Here is a 20,714-nt window from a genome sequence, read left to right on the forward strand (position 1 = left end):
AAAAAAGCTCTTGAGTCAGAAAATCAAGTATTACAGAGGTGACCAAGAAAAGCAGCTTTTCTCACTCTCAGTTCTGCTGCCAGAAGCAAATGTCTTCAGCTGCCTCTGTTTCTATATTTTGGGGTACTTACCTCCATATCTCTAAATAATACTCTTATGGTGCTTACAGTGTTTCTTGGCTTTTCACCTTGATACATCAGCCCTTGACTTCCTGCTATGGAAAGATGAAGATTTAACGCACACACCTTTCCCTCGCATCGTTTGTTGTCCAGTTGGTTATTATATTAAAGGCTTAACATAAACCTCTCTTTTTTTTAATTCCATGAGATATCTTTTTAACTGTTGATTTCCTCTCTTAATGATTTGTTCAGCCACAAGTCATGGAAAGTCCGACAGATAATAGTGGCTTAGACAAGAAAAGGGTCTGTGTGTTTTTCCACAAAGGAAGTCTGGCAGTGGCCGGTCGGCTAGTGTTGCTGTGGCGACTGAACAGTTCTTTAGAGAGCTGGTTTTTGTCCCCGTGCGCCTCAGGGTCACAAGATGACTGTCACAGCTGAAGATGACTCATCTCTTTTTGAGGAGGAAGATTACAGGCTCCAGTTGCATCTGTCTGCTTCTATCGGAAAAGCAAAAGCTTTCTCAGAAGTTACAGGAGGGGCGCCTGGGTGGCTCAGTGGGTTAAAGCCTCTGCCTTTGGCTCAGGTCATGATCTCAGTGTCCTGGGATCGAGCCCTGCATCAGGCTCTCTGCTCAGCCAGGAGCCTGCTTCCCTTCCTCTCTCTCTGCCTGCCTCTCTGCCTACTTGTGATCTCTGTCTGTCAAATAAATAAAAATCTTAAAAAAAAAAAAAAGAAACAGGAGACCTGCTGCTGTTTATATCACGTTAGCCAAAATGGCATCACTCAGGTGTCAAGAAGTCTGGAAGAGCAGGTACTTCGGTAGGCACGTTGCTGTCTTGCCTAAAAGTGAGATTTTGTTAGTAGGGGAACGTGAAAGGGACGTTAGGTAAGTGGCTAGCAGTGCTGACTACGTTATTTTTCATGGGAAACTTTTCGTGGAGGACCCTGGGTGCTGGCGGCTAATGCTTTTAGTGCTGTTTCTATGATAAATATCCTTTAATCGGGACAGCTTTTGTAGCCAACCTTTTTTTTTTTTTTTAAGATTTTATTTATTTATGTGACAGACAGAGATCACAAGTAGGCAGAGAGGCAGGCAGAGAGTGGAGGAAGCAGGCTCCCCATCAGGCAGAGAGCCTGATGTGGGGCTCGATCCTAGGACCCTGGGATCATGACCTGAGCTGAAAGCAGAGGCTTTAACCCACTGAGCCACCCAGGTGCCCCTGTAGGCAGTTTTTTTTTTTTTTTTTTTTAAAGATTTTATTTATTTATTTGACAGATAGAGATCACAAGTAGGGAGAGAGGCAGGCAGAGAGAGAGAGAGGAGGAAGCAGGCTCCCTGCCAAGCAGAGAGCCCGATGCGGGACCCGATCCCAGGACCCTGAGACCATGACCTGAGCCGAAGGCAGCAGCTTAAACCACTGAGCCAGCCAGGCGCCCCTGTAGGCAGTTTTTGATGCAAAGCCATTCACTACAGCTTGGTAAGATAGTTCTGGGAGGGGTGTAGTCTGATGTACTCTTAACATGTGTCCTGACTTCAGTGTGATGCGGGGGTTAGACTTCGGATATTCAGAGCTGTAGTTCTCGGGGGGATAGTGGGGAGGGAGGGGTTGGTTAACACAGTGATTGGTCACGGTGCTGGGTGATACTTGAATGTGTGGAGCCCAGGGACGCCAGGCGCTTGTAGATCATAGGACAGTTCTCTACAGCCAGCAGTTGTCCTGCATCTTGAATAACGTCTGTATCTCCCCCTGAACAATTACATGAGAATTTGGTTTATAATTAGAAAAAGCACCCCCTGACAGCTGTTGGCTGGAAGCTGCCCCGACCCGAACTGCTAAGCCTATGGCGTCCGGTTGAACATAAATAGTTTTATTCGACACTAACATCTGACAGAGCCATTCGTGACCATGACGGAGCACGGCAGAAATAAGGACACTGTACTCACGTTGGAGCATAGAAGCGAGAATACTGCGCAAACCACAAAAAAGGACCAAACACCCTCCGCTCCCGGCTTCCACGAGTGACTGTTGCTGCTTTGCCAACTAGCTTTAGCCCTGTCTCTGCCACCTCCCACATTAGCATGCTTCATTTTCTACAAGCACCCACTCCAGAGTGAACCCACGGTTCCTGGAACCCTTCTTGAAATGAAATGACACAAGCCCAAATCCTAGAATAAATCCTTCCTAACACCCAATACTGCGGCATCCCATGGTGATCCCAAGGATCTTCCTCGTGCAAAGAGTGCTAATAAACCTGCCTTGGTGTGACCACAGCTCTGTCCCCCATGGTGTCTAGCTGGTGAATGCTGACAACAATTATTGGAGCCTAGACGCTCAGTCCATTGTACATACGTAGACTACCATTTACATTTTTTGTTGTTGCAGTTTTGCGATACTCATCCAGAAATGCAACTGTCAAGTGAGAGAAGGTTGTACTCTTTGCTTCGTACTTTAGCAAGAGTTTTTCACCGTTTTGGAAACCCCTGTCACAGTGGCGACGTTGCTCATAGTGTTTGAGTTGCAACTCAGACGTCAGTGTAGCTGCGTTGGTCAGAATCCGTAGTGGCCCCGTTCATGGTAATTACATGTACCTACAGGCAAGCCTCTGACTACTTTCTTACTGTGTCTTCAGCAGTCGTGACCATTTATTTTCATATTGAATTTAATTTCGTATTGAATATTGAATTCATATTTTTCACATGTCACCATGAGTTGCTTCCTTCCATTTCTCCCAAGTTATAGTTAGACATAGTGATTCAAAAAACGCCTAAGGTAAGTTATGTCTGTCTGTACACTTTTTTGAATAAAGAGAAGGGCATTTAAAAATATTTGTCATAACAAGTGGCCGTGGTTCTGAAGGGGTGGGAGACACTGGTTTGCAGTATTAGCAGACGGTGGGCTCCTCAGATCCTCTTTGCTCAGGTGCAGCTGAAGAGCAGATGGATTTGACCTTGAACTCTGGTGTTCTAATCGGAAGGTGGATGCCGTAGTCCGGAAACCAGCACTGATATTCTGTGAAATTGCAGAGGCCAATTTCCTCACTTGGATGGTATATCATACGTGGAATGTCTGCTGTTCTCAGTGAGTTCAGTATATGCCAATGGCATTAATTCAACAGAAATCTTACGTATTCCATTTTCTGTCGAAAGAAATCCTGGAGGAGCATTTCAAGAATGGTGAAGTAAGGATCACTGAAATTTGATCCTCCAGAAAAACAATGAGAACACTGGCAGAAATTGTCAAAATCAACTTTTTCAAACTCCGGAAATTAATCAAAGAACTGTGACAGTTTGAGGAACATGTATTCAAGAGAAATGGTTGAAACTCTGTAAGAACAATAAGCTTTGCAGTATTTTAACTTGTCCTGATCTCCTGTCCCCCTCTTCTTCTTCTTTTTTTTTTTTTTTTTTAGATTTTATTTATTTGACAGAGATCACAAGTAGGCAGAGAGAGGAGGGGAAGCAGGCTCCCTGCTGAGCAGAGAGCCTGATGTGGGGCTCGATCCCAGGACCCTGGGATCATGACCTGAGCCGAAGACAGAGGCTTTAACCCACTGAGCCACCCAGGCACCCCTCCCATCCCCCCTCACCTGCTCTGTGGTAGCCTTGAAAACCAGCAGCCTTGAGCCATGGTAACTGTGAAGGGGAGCTGGCATAGTTTGGAATTCCCTTAAATAGGCTTGGAGTTACTCAAAAGAATTGTCACTATTTGATCTGACAGCTCCCTAGAAAAATACCAGTCATGGGGCTTTTCTTTATTTAACATGACCCATTGAGAAAAACCCTGTCTGCGGGTTGTTTGTTGGAAATAATCAGTGGTAATTGCCTAAACGCACAGCTGTCAGGTGGGTGATGCCAGTTGGGGCAAATGAGACTGGTTAAGAAAACTCAAAAGTTTTAAGAATGAGATGCCCATAGGAGGCTTTGAAAAGCCTTAAGCTGCTTCTAGGGATGTGGAAAGGCATATTCAGGTGCAGGATTTGCATGCCCAGGAAAGACCTGACGAGGGCCCAGTCTCTCAGCTCTGGATGATCTTGAGTCTCGGCACACACAGAAAATAGAGGCTTAGGCAGAGCTGTCAACTGTTGGAGTCTTGAGAAAGTGCCCTAGTACACAGGAGCACCTCAGCAAAAGGTGGGAGATACTGTTTCAGGTGCTTGAGGAGGTCCTATCTAGTTATTAGCTGAAGACTAAGCTAACAGTAGAGATTTCAGTGTTTACGCATGACAGATAATGTAGACTTTACAGAATAGTTCAGGAAAGTCATTAAAAAACAAACAAAAAAACACTGCAAGAACAAAAAACCTGAAGAGAAGGGGGGCAACAAATCTGATTTTCCAGAATTGCCATCTTATTTTAATTGTCCAGTTTTCAACAAATCATGAGATAGGCAAAAAACAGAACTATTTCTCATGCACGGGGAAAAAAAATCAACAGAAACCATCCTTGAAGCCCAGACTTTAAGTCAACTGTTTTAAATATCTTCAAAGAACCAAAAGAAAAATTCATCAGATTTGACAGGTGAAATAAACAGAAAGCTTGAAAATAGTACTATTGTAATTATCCAGTTTGAGGAGCAGAAAGAAAAAAGAATAGAGAGTGAAGACAACCCAAGGGTCCTGTGGGATACCATCAAGCATACTAATATACACATTATGGGAGTCCTAGGAGGAGAAGAAGGGGGCAGAAAGAATATTTGAAGAATTATTGCCTGAAAACTTCCTAAATTTGTGAAAGATTTGGGGGGGAAAAACCAGTTATTAATCTGCATATCCAAGAAGCTCAACAAATCTTAAGTATGATAAACTTAAAGAGAACCACATCTAAACATACCATAGTCAAGCTGTCAAAAGCCAATGACACAGTTGAAAGCAGCAAGAGGATACAACCCATCACATATAAAGGGTGCTCAAAAAGATTAAAAGCTTGCTTCTCATCAGAGATGATGAGGTCAGAAAGCTGTAAGATGATATATTCAAAATAGACTATAAGACCAAAAAAAAAAAAAAAAAAGAGACAAAGGACAGTACATATTGATAAAAGGGCCAGTCCATAAGGAAGACATAACAATTATATATGCACTTGGCAAGAGCTCCAAAATGCATGAAGGAAATGCTGAGAGAATTGAAGGGAAAAACAGACAATTCAATTATTATTATTATTAAATATTCACTATTAGTGATTTTTAGTGATTAAGAGATAATTCATATGAAATATGCAGCAGAGTCCCAGGTGCTTGGCATACGCTCTGTAATGATAACTATTGTTTAGAAGAAAAACTTGAGTTGCTTTGCTAGTGAAAGGTGGTATGGTCAGGAAGTCTAACAATGGCAGTTGGAGACTTCAGTATCTTACTTAAAAAAAAAAAAAAAAAGATTTAGAGAGAGAGAGAGTTGGGGAAAGGGAGAAGGAGAAAGAGAATCTTCTGAAGGCAGAGGCTGACATGGCTCCATCCCACAACCCTGAGATCACAATCTGAGCTGAAATCAGGAGTTGGCTGCTTAACTGTGCCACCCAGGCGCCCCAATATCTCACTTTTAATAACGGGGACATGAATGAGGCAGAACAGTAAGCAAATAGAGAATCCAAGAGCACTGTAGACCAAGTAGATCTAACAGACATCTATTCCATCCAAGAACAGTTATCATACGCATTTTACTCAAGTGCATATGGGACATTTTCAAGGATAGACCATGTGTTAGGCCATAAATCAATCCTCAGTAAATCCAAAGGTATTAAAACCATACAAAGTATGTTCTCTTACCCAGTGGAGTTATATTAGAAATCAGCGGAAGAAAATTTGGGAAATTCACAAATATGTGGAAATTAACACACCAAAATTACCAGTGGGTCACAGAAGAACTCACAAGGAAGATTAGAAAATACTTTGGGATTAATGAAAATGAAAACACAGCATACCAAGATGTATGGGATGCATCCATGATGGTAGTTAGAGGGAAATTTATAACTATAAATCCCTGTATTTATAACTACCAATTATAAACTCTCATTAATTGCTTGTGGGAATGCAAAATGGTGCAGCCACTTTGGAAGGCAGGTGAACATTTTTCTTACAAACTGAACATACTCTTCCCATATGGTCCAGCAAATGTGCTCCTTGATGTTTATCTAAATGAAATGACATGTCTATACAAAAAGCTGGATATGGGTGCTTATGGCAGTTTTTCTGATAATTGACCCAAATTGGAAGCAACCAGGATGTCCCTTGGTACATGAATGGTTCAACTGTGGTACCTCCAGACAACGGAATAAACCAGCTTTTTTGTTTGTTTGTTTGTTTTGAGAGAGAATGCGTCCTTGCGCGTCATCACATGCATGTGTGAGGGTGTTGGGGAGGGGCAAACGGAGAGGGAGAGAGAATCTCAAGCAGACCCCACGCTCCGTGTGGAGCCCGACACAGGGCTCGATCTCACGATCCTGTGATCATAACCCGAGGCGAAATCAAGGGTCACACACTTGACTGAGTCACCCAGACAATGGAATATTATTCATCACTAAAAAGAAACAAGCCACAAAAAGACATGTAGGAAACAAATGTATATTACTAAATGAAAGAAGCCAATCTGAAAAGATGACACGTTCTGATTCTAACTCCATGACATTCTGGAAAAGGCAGAGTACTGTGTTGGTGCTTTAATGATGGATGCACGGTGTTGCACATCTGTCCAGTTGTGGAGTGTACACCACCAAGAGGGAGCCCTAAGGAAAACTGTGGATTGGGGTGGTGATGTGTCAGTATGGGTTCATCAGCTGTAACAAAGATCCCACTCGTGGGGATGTTGATCATGGGGAAGGTTATGCATTTGTAGGGCAGGGAGTCTATGAAAAATGTATTTGTATCTTCTCAATTTTGCTGTGAATCTAAAACCAAAAGTCTTAAGAAAACAGATCTCAAATCAATAGTCCAATTTTTCACCTTAGGAAACTAGAAAAAGAATAACAAAGTAAACCCAAAGAAAGCAAGGAAAGAAATACTAGAGAGAAAATAAACAGAGAATAGGAGAATGATAGAGAAAATCAACAGAACCAAACACAGGTTCTTTGGAAGGACTGACGAAATTGATGAACTTCCAGCTCAGCTGACTAGGAAAAAAAAAGTTAAAGTTACTAAAGCCAGGAATGAAGGAGGGGCCATCACTACTGAGAAAAAGCAATCCATAACCGAAAAATCCTTTTGTAAAGTAATGGTTATCCTAATAGAACATAGAGCATGTTCCACTCTATGGTGGTGGTATGGGTGTTTCATGTATAAGCTTTCAGACGTTGTGCTTTCTCCAAAAAGTGCTTTCCGTGACTTGTTTCATCCTCACAACACTCTTGGAGTTGTGCAGGAGTGTCGTACCTGGGAGGCTGTAACCACGAAGAACCTGCGTTTGGTTTAGACACACTGCGGCATGGATCCAGGTCTGTGTCCTGGTTTTGACTTTGAGTAAGTCACTTACCCCGTTTTTACAGATGAGCCAGTAAGCTGAGTCTCACGAGTGAGATCACCTTACCGTTCCAGTTAGCAGGGGGAGGGAGTCACAAGGATTAAATGAGATAATCCACATAAAATATTCAGTATGTCCCCCAGCTCGCGGTAAGCATGTGATAATGGTAATTTATTCAGAAACGAAAACAGAGTTCCTAGCTAGTGAAAGGAACGGTCAGGAACTCTAATCCCTAGCTGAGTGGCTTTTCTTTAATTTAGATTCCCATCCAACATACAGCACAGAGAATTCAAATGTAGCAAAACAGTCAGTTGCAGGAAAGAATGCTGAATCTCTTATTTCCCATTTTGCTTAGAACAAGAGAGGGATCATAAGATTTATCTGAGCCGGCAACTTGCTATAGTGTTCGTTTATAATTTATTTTATATGTAAAAAGCATCCCGTTGTTTACGTTTTTCAGATGGTTGTTGAAATCCAACAATGTGCATGGATTAGTCTTCATAATCGTAAGCATTTCTTCTAGGATGTTGCTTTTCTCTGCACGCTCTTTTCCTTTTTTTTTTTTTCTTAAGAGTTGGGGGGAAGGGGATAGGGGGATAGAGACAGAGAGAGAGAGAGAAACTTACACGCAGGGCTCTATCTCACACCCCTGACATCATGACCTGAGCGGAAATCAGGAGTCAGACTGACTCAGCCATCCAGGCGCCCCACCCTCTTTTTGCTTGTAATGTGCACACTGTCCACTAGATGGCAGTGCATCAACATAAAATGTCACTGAAACGGTCCCAATGCAGTGCCGTCTTACTTATTTTCGTTTAATGGAAAATGATGATTTTCCTGGAAAACTAGCCTGCAAGTAGTGAGTTGAGACTAAATCCATGTTTCCTGTGGTGCGATTAATTAAAATCAGTGCTGATGAATAGATGCTGGGAGAGTAAATAGAATAATGGACCTAGAATGTATGAGACGCAGAGAGAAGGTCCTGTGGACACAAAGAAACATTAAGAACTATCTGTGATGTGTCTGCTTTCCTCGTTTTGCCAACTTTCCCCTCCCCCTACATCGAACTCCGAGGATTAGAAGGTCAGTGGTTTTCCCAGAGTCATACAAACAGACAGAGACGAAGCCAGGATTGGTCCGTGGTGGGGAAAGGTGATGAGTTTGAATTTAAGATATGTTGGGTTTGGGGCACTTGGGGGGTACCGTTGGCCAAGCGTCCGACTCTTGGTTTCAGCTCAGGGTGTGACTCAGGGTTGTATGACGGAGCCCCACGTCAGGCTCCGCACTCAGTACGGTCTGCTTGAGAGTCTCTCCCTCTGCCCCTCCTGCTCCTGCTGTCTCTCTCTAAAATAAATAGATGGATGGATGGATAGGATACGTTGGGTTTGAAGCCAGTGGTCACATCCAAGTACCGGCTTGCAATGGCGCCTGGAATCCCACCTTAGGATTGGGCCAAAAGTACAATAAATTTAAGAGGCATCTCTGCAGAGCAGAGTTGAAGCTACGGCGACATGTGGGTTGTCTGTGGCAAAGCGTCTGTTGCAGGACAACCCCCAAGTGCATTGACAGAGCAAAGGTTAAGGGTACACACGTCAGCGCCTGGCCGGCCTGAGTTTAAATCCTGGCCTACTCCCGCTTGAGTGTTCACAAGGAAGAGTGCTACGCTTGTTGATCTTGCGACGACCCCACGAGGCGGGTACTATCTTCGTTTGCACACGAGCAAACTGAGGCTTAGAGAATGTAGGAATTGACCCAGGGTCATGGCGCATCTGGTACACGATGAATCCGAGGTTCCCATCTGGAGCGGCTGATTTAGGCTTCCACGGCTGCGGACCACAGATGTTGCTTCCCGGTCATAGCACTTAGGACACTGCCTAGTGATCCCTTGTGTACGTGGGAGTCTCCCTGGATCAGTCAGGGTTCTGCAGAGAAACAGAAGCATAGGAAAGATCAGTGTTATCTCTCTCTGTCTAACTCTGTCCATATCTTCATATCTCCATGTCTACATAGTAGGACACATTCCATGAACTAAGTCTCTATAGATGTTTGTGTATCTAGTTCACACGCACGTGCGCGCACACACACACACACACACACACACACACAGATGCATGTCAAGGAACTGGCTGCTTATGCACTTGGCAACAGCCGGCCAAGTCCCAAATCCATAGGGCAGCTGGCGGCCAGCACCCTTAGTCAGGAGCTCGTGTTGCAAGCTCCAGGCCAGCTTTCTTCAGGAAACGCTCAAGTTTTGCTCTGAAGGCATTTTAACTAATTGGATGAAACCCACCCCCGTTACCGAGGGGAATCTCTTTTACGTAAAGCCAACAGATTGTAGATGTTAATCGCAGGTACAAAATACATTCAACAGCGACACCGAGAATCATGTGTGCTTAAATAACAGGTCGCTGTAGCCCAGCCAAGTAGACACATGAAACTAACCGTCACACTCCAACAGTTGTCTGTAAACTCGGTGGCAGGAGGGATCCTAGCTTCCTTGTTCGCGTTCAAATTCCCAGTGCATAGCCCCGGGCCGGACACCTGAGGGCAGGCAAGAAGCATTTACTGGGTACCCACCGTCTAGCAGCGCAGGCGAAGGTGAACATACGTGTCCTGTGTTCAGGCCTGGACTGGGGCTAGGCTGCAGATTTCTAGTGTTCTCAAATCACAGGGGGCTTTCTTTGGGGCCCCCTGGATGGAGCAGCGGGAAATAAGGATCAAGCCACTGATGGTCATGGCCAGCTGGCGCCGCCACCCGTGGGTGTCCTTGTAGGACACCGTGTACTTACCGTCTGATTTTTGGCTTCTGTTGGCATGTCTTTTCAGCCATTGATGCTTGTTTGCAACTTCATGTTTTGGAACGAAGGCACAATGGTTTCCAAGCAGCGAAACCTGCCGGGGTTAGGGAAGAGTGGATCTCTTGGTGCCTATATGGCCACTGAAAGACCAGCCCCGCATGCATCCTTCTGGAAGAGAAATGAAACAAGACAAAATGCAGAGATGAGATAGCGGATGACACCTAGATGGTGGAAACATCTACCAAAAATTAGGCTAAAAATGTGCTCCGTTGGGGGAGCTTTCTTGGCGATCTGTCTCATACCTCCCCATCAAAGAGAAGGGCGTCCCCTCTTAGTTGAGAATTTAAACAGGTCTTGTCTCTTCTTCTTGAGTTTGCTTGGTTCTTTATATTTTTAAAAGAATTCTCCCATTTTGCCCCCCCCCCTTTTAAAGCTTGTTTTATTTATTTTCAGAGGGAGAGAGTGAGTGCACAGTGGAGGTGTGGGGAAGGGTAGAGGCAGAGGGAGAAAGAACCTTCAAGCCGACCATGGAGCCTGCCCCGGGGCTCGATCTCACGACCCTGAGATCACGACCTGAGCCAAAATCAAGAGTCGGCCGTTTAACCGACTGTACCACCCAGGCGCCCCATTTTGCCCGGTTTTGAAAAAGGATCACACTGAAGCTTTAGAAAAAGATCTGTGGTCGGTTAAGGTCACAGTGACTTCAGAAAGCACATGTATTTTTCCGTTTAAACTTGAACATTCCATGTGTTTGGAGGCTGGGACTTACCGGAAAGGCATCGGCATCTTGCTTGGTGTCACCCGGAAGGACAAGGCTGCCTTGAGCACTTTTAACCTCATTAGTCTTTTCAAGCCTGGTTCTCTTGTTTGCAAAACGGTGATGGTTCTGCCTGCTTGGCAGGGATTATAGGAGTAAACGACCGCCTGTTTCAAGCCCCGGGGAGCACACAGCTACGGATTCAGACAGACGAGAACCGTCAGAATACTGCTGGACCAGGTGTTCCTGCGAATTGCCTGTGGGACGTGACATCGGCCAGTCTCTAAAAAGCCTCAGGAAGGGGCGCCTGGGTGGCTCAGTGGGTTAAGCCTCTGCCTTTCGCTCAGGTCATGATCCCAGGGTCCTGGGATGGAGCCCCGCATCGGGCTTTCTGCTCAGTGGGGAGCCTGCTTCCTCCTCTCTCTCTCTGCCTGCCTCTCTCCCTACTTGTGATCTCTATCTGTCAAATAAATAAATAAAATCTTAAAAAAAAAATAAAAAGCCTCAGGAAGACTTTTATATTATAAATGAGTAGGGAAAAAAATGTTTTCTGGGGACTTCCACTTCTAGCATGATACGGTAACAAGGACTAGACTCAGCCTTCCGTAGAAAACAATCAGAAGACTGGATAGGATAGATGGAATCATTTTCCCCTCCCAGGCATTGGCCATCAGGAAGTGTGTAATTGCCGTGCCTGAGAACGGGGAAGTAAATGAAGTGAGCCTTACAATCGCCCTGGCTTTCTTCCTGGAGGCAGTTTCTGACAATGAGATCAGGGAGCAGGAAACTGAACAAAGCCAGGATCAAAGATGGTCTAAAGAAGGGAACCCAGAGGGCACCTGGGTGGCTCAGTTGGTTAAGCGTCTGCCTTTGGTCAGGTCATGATCCCGGGGTTCTGGGATCGAGCCCCGCATTGGGCTCCTGGTCAGTGGGGAGCCTGTCTCTCCCTCTCCCTCTGCCTGCTGCTCCTCCTGCTTGTGTGTGCGCGCTCTCTCTCTGTCTAATAAATGAATAGATAATATTAAAAAAAAAAAAGAAGGGAGCTCAGGGCGAGCAGATGATCTGACATCTGGCGACCTGGGAAACAGTGTAGTCCCGGGGCTGTTTAACTGGGAGTAGGAAAGACTCGGGGCTGGGGTGGGGGATACCAGCGGGTTCAGAGATGGGAAGGACTGTCATGTTGAGCAAGGTAAGGTGTTCGTGTTCTGGACGGCTCTAGGAGACAGAATTAGGGTGGTCAGTGGGAGATTCGAGGGAGAGGACTTCGGCTGAGTCCAAGGAAGCACTTCAATGGCAATCGTGTCGATCAGGTTCCACCGGCTGCCTTATCCTGTTGGGCCGATGAAGGGACTGAACAGGTGTGCTGGGCTGTTGCCGGAAGTGCTCTTGCTGTGGCCAGGGGACTGAGCTAAATGACGTCTGGGGCCCATTCTCAAGACTTTTTATGGCTTGTTTTTTTTTTTTTTTAGTTTGGACCCTTTAAGAGGCAGATGACACCAGCTGATTGTTTTGAAGAATGTTGAGAAAAGTTAAGAATCCCTGAAGACCCCACCCCGTAGAAAAAACAACACACAAACTCAAAAAAGACTATCAAGGGTTTTTAAAAAAAAAATTATTATTAAATTTTTTTTATTTTTAATTTTTTAAAAAGATTTTATTTATTTATTTGATAGAGAGAGACACAGTGAGAGAGGGAACACAGGTAGGGGGAGTGGGAGAGGGAGAAGCAGGCTTGCCACTGAGCTGCGAGCCTGAGGCGAGCCTCGATCCCAGGACCCTGGGATCACAACCTAAGCTGAAGGCAGACGCTTAAGACAGAGCCACCCAGGAACCCCAAGACTGACCAGGGTTTTAAAACAGGAATTTTGGCACCTGGGTGGCTCAGTGGGTTAAGCCTCTGCCTTTGGCTCAGGTCATGATCTCAGGGTCCTGGGATCGAGCCCTGCATCGGGCTCTCTGCTCAGCGGGGAGCCTGCTTCCTCCTCTCTCTCTGCCTGCCTCTCTGCCTGCTTGTGATCTCTCTCTCTCTCTGTCAAATAAATGAGTAAAATCTTAAAAAAAGAAACCAAGAATTTCCCCCACATATCAATTGTATGTATACTTTTATTGGTCCAGGGTGCCTCCTTCATACTTACATGGATGTGGAGCACTTCGGCTGAAGAGGGGTTGGCAAACGTGTACCTGGTGTGTTGTGTCCCCTGCCGTGCCCCCGGCAGACATCACTAGTCAATCACGGAGCTCTTGTCCACCAAGCTCAGCCTTGGCCATGGAAATTCTCCCGAAACGCCAATTCTCGACGATGAGTTCTCATTATTCAGAATTAGTACTGATAGTGTCTCGCTATTTGCCGTCCTGGGGCTGAAGGAGTGCTCACGATTCTCTGAGGCACAGTAACAACCTGTTCCGGTCACGATCTGTGCTTTCCGCCAGCTGCCGGGGAGCCCAGCTGTCATCTATTTTCCCGACGTCAGAGCTACGGGGCCACGGTGAGCATGCTGGAGGTTTGGCTGGGTGCCAAGGGGGACGTTTGGGGGGACTGAATACTAGGGATGCCTTCTGGATGTGGATGTGATGTTGATACAGTGTATAAGGTTGCAGCCATAGAGAATGGGAGTCGGGACCCACACGCATCACCTCACTGATGTTCGTGACCGCTGTTTGAGGCAGCTGTGGTGACTATCACTGAGGGAACCGAGGCACGGAGCAGCTCGCTCTCCTCAGGCTGGCACAGCTCGCACTCGGCAGAAACAGAACTCAGACTTAGGAAATCTGACCCACAGGCTGAGGTCCTACGGGCTCAGCGGTGCCCCTCTGAGCGACCAGACCTATCCCGCCTGTATGACCATCAACATGTGTTTACTGGCCCACTGCTGCCTGAAAGAAACTGTGTTAGGTGCTGGGAAGGATATAAATATTAATAAGATACATTTACGGGGGCACCTGGGTGGCTCAGTCGGTTGGGTGTCTACCTTCAGCTCAGGTCATGATCTTGGGGTCCTTGGATCGAGTCCCGCATCGGGCTCCCTGCTCAGCGGGGATCCTGCTTCTCTCTCCCTCTGCACCTTCCCCCAACCCCGCTTGTGCTCTCTCTCTCCCCTTCTCTGACAAATAAAAACCTTAAAAAAAAAAAAAAGGTACATTTAGGGATGAAGGGAAGGGGATGTGAAAATGAGTGGGGCCCAGTCCTGGGGCCACAGAAAGCTTCTCATCGGTGCAGGGTGATAGGGTGATGGGGGAAGGGGCGAGAAATCCACGGGGTCAGCAGGAAGGAGCGTCCCAGGGAGGTGACTGGCATTCATTAGGCCTTCCAGGGATTTCTGTGGGTTAATTATTAAACAGGCCCTCTCACTTATGAAGCGGTCTCTTTCTAGTTTGCTGAGCTGGAACTGACTCACTTGGGTTTGGTCAGAGCTCGGTGGAACAGAGACGTGGCATTTCTGGACTCGCACTCTGGGTGCGAAGCTGTGCCTGTGTGCTGAGCGGGGCGGGCAGGCAACTTCTTCTGGGTGTATATGCAACCGACACTTTATGCACGGATCTGTGTACAGCCTGCTGGATGCCGGGGAGGCCTCAAACCTGGTCTTCCCGGAGCCGAACCCATTGTCCTAGTGCTAGCTTTTCTGGACCAAGTCGCATCCCTGCCAAATTCATATGCTGAAGTCCTAACCCCCAGCCCCTCAGAAAGTGAGGGAGAAGGGCCCTTTATGGAGGTGATTAAGTTAGAGTGATGAGGGGCCTCATCCAGTAGGCCTGGTGTCCTCATAAGGACATTAGGGCACAGACTCACACAGGGGGAAGGCGGCCGTCTACAAGCCAAGGAGAGAGGCCTTCAGAGACGGGAGGGCTGCTTATCCGACACCTTGATCTTGGACTTCTAGTCCCCAGAACTGAGACAATAATTTTCTGTTTTTAGAGCCCCCGGTCTGGGCTGCTTTGTTACTGGGGCCTGAGCACACTCCTAAGCTGACCGTCTTCATCTCACCTCTCACACCAGTTACCAGACCCTTTGGATTTCCTTCGCGACAATCACCGAGCTTTCTTCTCCACTCTTGCCATTGTATCCTTGCTGGGGCCCCTGTTGGAGGTGGCCCCGAACCTCACGTTGTCTGTAACCCCCTTTGCTCACGTCTGGAGTCACCCTGGACACACAGACAGATACAACCTAGAGCAAGGGAGGCGGGTGACAAAAGCTGGATTTTAGGATAATTACCGTCTCAACGCTTTGGCTGGGTGTTCGGAGACTTGCCCTCTATCATCTGGCTTTTCTAGATTCTGGTTCTCCACAAAAAAACCAAACAATACTCCGTTCCCACCCTTCTGTGCATCTAAATGACTTTGGCAGCGTTTTAGCATAAAATTCACGTCCGATGTAGCACAGGCGTCCTTGCTCATGTCTCTGCCTCTCAGGGAGTCCCATGAGCTTGCTGAGAGGAGGGAGGGCACGCTCCGCAGGGCAGTGCCCGTCATACTGGCATAGTGAGGACTGGTATGAGGTGGGCTAGCGAGCCGGCCAAGAATGGGGCAGCCTGGGTTCAAGTCTGCCACCTTCTTGCTATGTGGCCTCTTGCCAAGCTAGGGGAACACTGCCGGGGGAATGTGGGGGTCCAAGACCCAGCAACAGTGAGGGGAACCCGGTATCCCTACCCCAGCCAAAGCAGAAGACTTTATCCAGGCACGTAATGACCTCCAGGAGAAATACAAGGTCAGGTGTACCCGCAGCTGGCTCGGACGGACTGACGGCTCGGGACAGAGCGTCACGGACAATGGCAGCCTCCACATGCGGACTGTCTTATCACACAGGCTGCTCTGGGCAGAGCTCACACCCCAGCTGCCCCACGCCTTCCGCTCCAGGTCAGCCATACCAGACCCAAGGCGCTCGGTCACACACAGACTGGACAGGTGCACCTGCCCAGCGCCTCCTTCGGCCACCCGCATGGGGAAGGGACGGGCTGGGCTGGCTTGTGGCCTCTGGGTGGCAGTCTGCCACCTCGTCCTATCCATACCAGCTCGATGCGTTTCCCGAGATTCCAGCTGGGCTGCGTAAAACCATCTCATTAATTTGCAGGGTTGACAGTGAAAGGCGCAAATTAAAAACTGTGTGCGCTTCTGAGCCTGTCCGGCCGTCTGCTCTCGTGTCCCTGGATCTGCTGGGTTGAGGGCGGCCGTAGGCTGCCCTGTCCAGCTTCTGACCCCCACACTCACCTGAGAGGAGTGAGCTTTCTAACTGAAATACACGTGAGTGAAAAATACAAGTAAAGAAAATGCACGGAGGCCTGAACACTGACTGCGAAGACCGGCTAGAAAGGCTTGCAGCGGCTCCGGGGGCAGCGGGTGAAAGAGGATGAACTTGGGCCCACGTGCTTCCCTCCCGAGGAGCCGCTGAGGTAGGGCTACCTGGGAAGACCAAGGAGCCGAGTGACGGGCACAGCACCAAACTGCATTTTTATTGCAGAATTTAAAGAACGCGTAAGACTCTTACTTTATGTGCGTGCGGATTTGTGGGAGTGCAGCGAAAGGTGAGCAAAGGCCTGTACCAGATCACCAAATTGTTAACCTTAATTAGATTAGAAGGGGGGAATGTAGGCAGCGTGAGGAAGATTAATAGGTTTTTTCTCCATAAATCTGTGTATTATTCTATTTGTTATATCTTGAGTCCAGTTATAACTTTTTTTAAAAAAAGATTTTCTTTATGTATTTGATAGACAGTGAGAGAGGGAACACAAGCAGGGGGAGTGGGAGAGGGAGAAGCAGGCTCCCCACTGAGCAGGGAGCTCGATGCGGGGCTCGATCCCAGGACCCTGGAATCATGACCTGAGTGGAAGGCAAATGCTTAACGACTGAGTGATCCAGGTGCCCCAGTTATAACTGTTTTAAAAAAAGATATTATTTATTTATTTATTTTAGAGAGAGAACGTATGCATGAGTGGGGGGAGGGGCAGAGAGAGAGAGGCAGAGAGAGATTCTCAAGCAGACTCTGGGCTGAGCGTGGAGCCCAACACGGGACTGGATCTCACGACCCCGAGATCGTGACCCAAGCCGAAATCAAGAATCGGATGCTGAGCAGACGGAGCCACCCAGGCACCCCCAGTTGTAACTTTTATAATAAAAAGCCCAATAAAATAAAGAATAAGAAGGACTGCACTTGGATGCCACCTCCTCCAGGAAGCCCACTCTGATGCTCTCGGGCTCTTTCTTTGCTCCCATAGCACTCCTGTGTGCCTTTGTGATTATAACTTCTGCCGTGAATTGCGGCACTGTGTCTACCCTTGTGCCGCTACTGAGTGGGCACTCCTTAAGGTCAGTATCCGTGTCTTATTATTCCATATCCCTGGCACCCAACACATGGTCGGCACCTAGTAGGTGCTCAGTAAGTGGATGTTGAATGCACAGGCTCTGGACTGAATTACGTCTTCACCAAATTCATACTCAAGTTCATCAGTCCATGATAAGGCACTGCACCCCGTGAAAGGCAGAAGGAAAGTTCTCTTGGCTGCGTGCGGAGGCCCCTTCTCAGCGCTGCGGTTTTCCCATTAATGACAGACCCGGGGTCTCTGCGCCTCGCTCGCCGTCCGTCCCTGCATTCAGAGCACACTTGGGAAAATCAGGGAAGGTCCTTTTTCCTTCCAGGTCCTTCTGCTTCATGCCAAGATTTCAGGCAGTGGTTTACCTGGTTCAGATTTTCAGGACCATGAACTTTTGCCTTTCATGAGACCAAGGGTATTTTAGTGTGATTTGGGGAAAGGGGACGCGGGTGGGGGGAAGGCGGCAAGGGTGATGATATGCAGGTACTCGTTTCCCCTGCTTTGGACTGTGTACAAATCTCTCATGCGTATCTTGCTCGGGGAAGGCACGTGATACCCGGATCCAAGCCAGGGGCAGCTGCTAACAGCTGCTTGAAGATAACCCTTTGTCCTCCAAGCTGATGCTTGAAAGAGAACCCTCAAAATGTCTTGCTCTGAAAATGTAAATTGTTTGAGAGATCGAAGGTCCCCGGGGTACAATCTTGGGACCAGATGACCCTCCGAGCCCTGACATTCCACACCCCACCTGAGGCTTGAACCGCAGCCCCCCAACCCCCGCAAAATCCTTCTCATTTGCAGTCGTGAAAATCTCAATAAAGAAAAACACAGAGCCGTTTTAAAGAAGAAATGCCCAATTGTTTTCACATAGAAAGTTTTTTAAAGCGTAGTTTAGAATCCAGTCCACTCTTGGGGATATTTTTAGTCTCTTGAGAATGTTCCAGATCGCTGACTCAGTAAGCCCAGGCTCTTAAAAATGCGTGTTTTAAAACTCTACAATGTGACATTGTCTGAGCTCCTTGCCATTTGAGTCTGACCCTACAGTCTGAGTCTGCCTTGGTTTCCTAGGGGGGCTGTTCTCAGGCTTTCTGAGAACCCAACAACCCCCCTCCCCCAAATCTGATGACTGGGCAAGTTCCTCACATAGCAGAGGAAAGGGGACCAGGAGTGGCGTGTGAAGAACAGAAGGTCACTGTGTTCATGGCAGTGAGCCCGAAAACACTCCTTCTCCAGTGGGGGTTTGCATCATCCTCGTTTTGCAAAAAGAGAAATGAGAGCCCAGGAGGGGAGGGCACGGGCCCAGGGTCTCACCCCACCCTCCTTCCGCAACCCCAAGCAGGGCAGTCGGCTCAGCTCTCCTCGATTCAGGGTGGCCTCTAACCTGGGCACCTTCCTGTGGGCCAGTTTACTGTGGCCGTGGTAGTAGGGTTGGTGTGTTGATACTCAGCAGGTGTTTTGGAGTTGGTAAGTAGGAGTGTTGCGCAGGAGTTCCTAAGCTTCTTTAATGAAAACGTCTCTGTGATCTTCGACGGGCCATCTAATAAATATATGCATTTTACGTACATTATACACACACACAGACACGCACATGTACGCACACACGAACACACAACACACGTGCACACACGCGTGACCGTGCACATGCACACACGAACGCACACAGCACTCACACCGACACACACGCACACGCAGGCACACATGTACACACACGCACACACCTACACACATGTACACACACGCACACACACACACACATATACACAGCTGACCCTTGACCGATGTGGGTTTGAACTGCATGGGTCCACTTCTAGGCAGATTTTTAAAAATCCAATACAGCACTGTAAATATATTTTTATTTTTCAATATGTTATGATTTTCAATATTTTATGATTTTCTTAGTAATGTTTCTTTTCTTAAGCTTCCTTTGTTGTAAGAATACAGTATACAGTACACAGAACATTCCAAATACGTGTTAGTTGACCATTTCCATTCCTGCTAAGGCTTCTGGTCAACAGTACGTTATGAGTAGTTAAGTTTTGGGGAAGCCAGAAGTTATGCATGGATTGTCAGCTACGTGGGGGTCCGTGCCTCTGGCCCCTGCGTTGTTCAAGGGTCAGCTGTATTTTTAGGGGTATAGAATGTTTATGCAGTAATCGGTATGCAGGGGCGCCTGGGTGGCTCAGTGGGTTAAGCCTCTGCCTTGGGCTCAGGTCATGATCTCAGGGTCCTGGAGAGTCGGGCTCTCTGCTCGGTGGCGAGCCTGCTTCCCTTTCTCCCTCTGCCTGCCTCTCTGCCTACTTGTGATCTCTGTCAAATAAATAAAATCTTTAAGAAAAAAAAAATCAATAGGCAGAGCAGAAGGAATGCTCCCCGTAGTTCCAGGTTAGAGGAATGCAGATCACTTCCCGCTCCGGCTGGGAACCCCCAGATGCAAGGACATCATCTCCTCTCTTATGAACCCCTAAGCACTGCAGGGGTGTGTGGGCTGTCGTAGTTATTGGTATCAGCAGATCCTCCCCAGGAAGCCTAGGTCCCTTTGGGTCCTGAGAGGGAAAGTCCCTTTGGAATCCCAGGGAAACAGATCCTGGGCTTATTATTATTATTATTATTTAAGATTTATTTATTTGAGAGACAGAGAGAGAGAGAGAGAGAGACAGACAGCAAGATAGTGTGAGCAGGGGAGGGGCAGGGGGAGAGGGAGAGAGAGAATCCTCAAACAGACTTCCTGTTGAGTGCAGAGCCCTCTGTGGGGCTCAATGCCAGGACCCTGAGATCATGACCTGAGCCCAAAGGCAGAGATGGATGCTTAACCCACTGAGCCACCCAGGTGCCCCCAGAGTCTGGTCTTAAAAGAAGACCATGATTCTCAAGGGAGAATGCCAGGGCAAGTAAACAGCCTGATTTAGAGAAACGTTGGCAAAGATTTTACAAAGGAGACCCATCACCTTGTCTTTCCCATTCTCTAACCCTGACCCTTCACATCGTAACAGCCCACATCTGGAGAAAAACAGAGGAGAAGGCTTCAGTTCAGTGGTCTGTCTGTCCTGGCTCTTCCAGGAGCTACAAAGTCCATTGTCCTCAAAGAGGGGTTCCAAAAGCACCAGCATCACCGGGAAATTGCCAGAAAGGCAGATTCTGGTATCCTGCCCGCGTCCGAGCGAATGAACAGCTCAGGGATGGGGGCCCGGCAGTCCGTGTTTTAACAAGTGGTCCAGTACGTTGAGACCCAGTGCTCTGAATTACCACGGATGAAACCATAATCCCGGATTCCTGGAGTCTTCCTTTCACTTCT

This window comes from Meles meles, chromosome 18, assembly GCF_922984935.1.
Source record: "Meles meles chromosome 18, mMelMel3.1 paternal haplotype, whole genome shotgun sequence".
Classification (NCBI taxonomy): Eukaryota; Metazoa; Chordata; class Mammalia; order Carnivora; family Mustelidae; genus Meles; species Meles meles.